General features: G+C 34.0%; 1 pseudogene; it reads left to right on the top strand.

The window, feature by feature from the left end:
• The first annotated feature begins 1320 nt into the window (after window positions 1-1320).
• LOC114033814 lies at window positions 1321-1963 on the top strand (annotated as a pseudogene).
• The last annotated feature ends 2451 nt before the right edge of the window (window positions 1964-4414 follow it).

Here is a 4414-nt window from a genome sequence, read left to right as displayed (position 1 = left end):
TTTTTACTTTCCATCATCTAGATTTCCCCCATATCCTTCCTCCAATAGATCTATCCCTTAAAACAAAGAATTTCCTTTTAAAATGAAAAAGAGGAAGATGAGAAGAAAAAAATTAGCCAACTGATCAACACAACAACAATATTACCTCATATACCTTACATATATTAGGTTTGTTCTAATTGCCGTGAAGGTAGCTGAAGCAGAAATTGTGGAGTATTTAGAGCTTGATCAGACATCAACGACACCAAGATCATCCACTGTATCTCAGGCCATCACCATTCACCTTGACTTTGTCTTGCCACTAGACTTTGACGACTCTGGAAGAAGTAATGATGCTGATGACTTTGTGCAACTCTGCTTTACTTAAATCCAATTCATTCACAAGTTAAGACATCAACTGTGATGTTATTGATCCTTTTCTGAAATGAAGAAAAACAACATTTTAATGAGAGATAACTTGCAAATACTTATATTCAAATAAAATATATACAGTGTAAATGGAAAGCAATCTGAAAGGGAAGAAACTAGTGGGAGATGGGGGGGGCAGGAATATGTGGACAAAGGGTTAATGACCGTATTTCCATAAGTTTTCATTTTAATCTATATTCTTTTTTTTTTAATCCTATGGCTAAGGAATCATCAAAACAATGAATGAAGATCTGGTTTGTATCTTTGGCTAATTTCTATACTGAAAGAAGTCAGAGAAGTCAGAAGGAAAATTTGAAGAGGGGAAGCATTCCAGGCATGGCAAAAATATGAAAAGCCAGAGTCAGGAGATGGAGTGTCATGTGTGAGGAATAGCAAGAAGGCTAGTGTAACTGGATCATATGGTCAAATCTAAGAAGATTGGAAAGGTAGAGGGGGACCAAGTTGTGAAGGGCTTTAAAAGTGAGAGAATAAAATCATTAATAAATAACACCTTTAAAAGTCAATCAGCTCTCTCCAGAGCTATTGCTGGGACATATTATATTTCACTGCCTCTCCCTGGTGCCTTCATGAGACTAGTCTACAACCTCTGAGAGTATTCAACCAGAGGTCTCCTACCAGGGGAACCTGCCCAAGAAGCCCTCATTGAAGAGAGCAACAAGTATAGAACACCTTAGCTGAAACAAGTTCAATAATTTGGTATGAAGCTCAGAAGCAGATAGTGCACATAGGAAGACATAGATGAAATTTTTTTTTTCTGGGAAAGTAGTGTTCATGATCTTTTCTAAAGCTCAAAAGAAAAAAGAAATCAAGCCTGTATGGGAATTATATAAACAGAGCCACAGGGTAGTAATGTTTGAATAGTCTATGTAAAGGTACACATACATTGCCAAAATGAGCAAAAAATAAAGCACTGACACTCCTTTAGGAAGGATAAGTGGGGCAAAATTTCCTTCTCTCACAGGTGATACGGCAGAAATGAATCACATCCACAAAGAGATGGAATACACTAAAGGGATTATCAAGAGAATGAGGGTTCCAGAAAAAAATAGATAAATAAAAGTAGCTTTATTACCTTCTGAGTTGGAGACAAGATTCCAAGAAGGAGTCCCAAATGCTAGTCCAATGGTACAATTCCAAAGAGGATGGTTATAACAGGTAATAATGAAGATAGTCTATCTTCAACATGAGCAGACCATTACTTTATCCAGTTAACAGCCTTCAAACTCTAGCCATTAAAACACCTCCCCATGTTCTGACATTAAGTGAGAAACCACTCAATCTTCTGAACTTAGGAAGGGACCTCCCTCCAACCCCCTAAAAAGAAGATGAAAAGTTACAATCAAAGGAAAAACCAAGTCATCACCAAGTCTGTACAGCTGACAGGATGAAAAGAAATATGTTTCTCACCAAAAATGCCACAGGACAAAACAGACAGTTGGTCAGTAGTGATTCCACATGTCACAGATCAGATTTTATCTCAAGAAATAAAATTTCAAGTTTCCAGTCATCATTTTCAGTCCTGGAATACACATAGTCTTTCAAATTTGGACATAGTTGAAGAAACACCAGATAATGTTGCTATTATAGATGTTATTTTCTTAAGATGTTAGATTATCAAACAATCAATTCCACCAACTTCTGGAAGAAGAAAACAAAGAATGTGTGAAAAGAGGAATAATCATGTACTCAATTATTGTAGCTTTCTGATTGCTTAATTGGTGGCTTTGGTTTCATTGCTATGGAGCATGGTCCCCAAGATCCTCAATCTCACAGAGTGCAGAACACCAGTGAAACTTTTTCTTGGGAGTGTTCATATATGGAATAAAACAAGCATTTCCATTACATGGTATGATAAAAAATATGAAACTACAAATCTACCATGCACAACTTGCCATTCCTTTCAAATATGCAACAAAATTATCATGTAAATTTCCTTTTATCTTCTTTCCTCCCCACCATAGAGACAGCTACTAAGTGACACAAATAAGTATATATATATATAGAGAGAGAGAGAGAGAGAGCGAGAGAGAGATAAAATTATTCTATACATACTTCTAATTATCAGTTCTCTCCTTTAATGCAGATAGCATCTTTCTTCATATGTTCTTTATACTAATTTGCATATTTATTATAGACAAAATAACTTATTTGTTCAAAGTCATTCTTAAAACAATACTGCTGCTACTATACACAAAGTTCTCTAGGTTCTGCTCATTTCACCCTTCATTATTTTGGGCAAGTCTTTCTATGATTTTTTTCCTTTCTAAAATCATTGAACTCATCATTTCTTATAGCACAGTAATATTCAATCGCAATTGTATACCACACGTTGTTCAGCCATTCCCCAATTGATGGGCATCTCTGCAATTTCTAGTTTTTCCCACCAGAAAGAGAGCCGCTTTAAATGTTTTACAACACATAGGTTCTTTTACCCTAATTATCTTCAGAAATAGACCAAGTAGTGGTATTGTTGGGTCATAGTGTATAGGTAGTTTAATAACTGTGGGCATAATTCCAGGTTGCTCTCCAGAATGGTTGGCTCATTTTACAATTCCACCAACAATTAATTAGTGTCCTAATTTTTTCCATATCCTTTCCAACATTTCTCACTTTCCTCTTCTATCATTTTAGTCAATCTGGTAGGTGTATTTTTCATCATGGATCCTTTGGAATTGTCTTGAATCATTTTAATGCTGAGAATAGATGAATCTTTCACAGCTGATTATCATGCAGTATTACTATTACTATGAACAATATTCTCCTGGTTCTCCTCATTTCACTTTGAATGAATTCATATAAATCTTCCCAGAATTTCCTGAAACTATTCTGCTCATTATTTCTTATACCACTATCATATTCCATCACAACCATATGGCTCAACTTGATCAGCAGTTCCTCAATTGATGGGTAGCTGCTCAATTTCCAATACTTTGCCATCACAAAAAGAGCTCTATAAATATTTTTGGTACAAATAAGACATTTTTCCTTTTATTTTATCTCTGATATATAAATCTAATAGTGGTATTGCTGGGTCAAAGGTTATGTACAGTTTATAGCCTTTTAGACAGAGTGCCAAATTGTTCTCAAGAATTATTGGAGTAGTTTACATCTTGACTAAGAGTACATTAGTGTCCCATATTTTCTACATTCCCTCGAACATTTGTCACTTTCCTTTTCTGTCATGCTAGCCAATCAGTGGTACTTCAAAGTTGTTTTAATTTTTATTTCTCTAATCAGTATTGATTTAGAACATTTTTTCATGTAACTTTGATAGCTTTGAGTTCTTCTTTTGAAAACTTCATTTACTTTAACACTTTACCAATTTGAGAATGGCTCTTATTTTTTTAATAATTTTGACTCAGTTCCCTATATATTTGAGAAATGAGGGCATTATTAAAGAAAGTTGCTGTATTTTTTTTAACTGTTTCCTTTCTTCCTTCTAATTTTGGCTGCATTAGTTTTGTTTGTTCAAAAGCTTTTTTTAATTTTTATTTTCATGTAATCAAAATTATCCATTTTATTTTACATGACCTATCTCTGTCTTCTTTAGTAATAAATTCTTCTCTTATCCATAAATATGACAGGTACATTTGTCCATGCTCCCATAGTTTACTTCTGATGTCACCCTTTATGTCTAAATCATTTATCCATTTTTATCTCAGAGTATGGAGTGAGGTGTTCCCCTGTAACTATATTCTTCCAAACTATTTATCAATTTTCTCAGCAATTATTTTTTGTCAAATGTTGAGTTCTTATCCCAAAATCTTGGATCTTTGGGTGCATCAAACACTAAATTACCATGGTCATTTACTATTGTGTATTTTGTACCTAATTTATTCTACTGATTCACTAATCTATGTCTAAGCCAGTATAAGATGCTTTTGATGATGACTGCTTTGTAATATACTTTGAAATCTAGTACTATTTGGCAGCCTTATTTCATTTTTTATTGATATTTCTTTGATATTTTGACCTTTTCTTATTT

The sequence above is a fragment of the Vombatus ursinus genome, unplaced genomic scaffold (assembly GCF_900497805.2).
Source record: "Vombatus ursinus unplaced genomic scaffold, bare-nosed wombat genome assembly UNPS02007460.1, whole genome shotgun sequence".
NCBI classification, from domain to species: domain Eukaryota; kingdom Metazoa; phylum Chordata; class Mammalia; order Diprotodontia; family Vombatidae; genus Vombatus; species Vombatus ursinus.
Note: the sequence above shows the minus strand (reverse complement) of the source record. Positions and strands in the feature narration are given on the sequence as shown.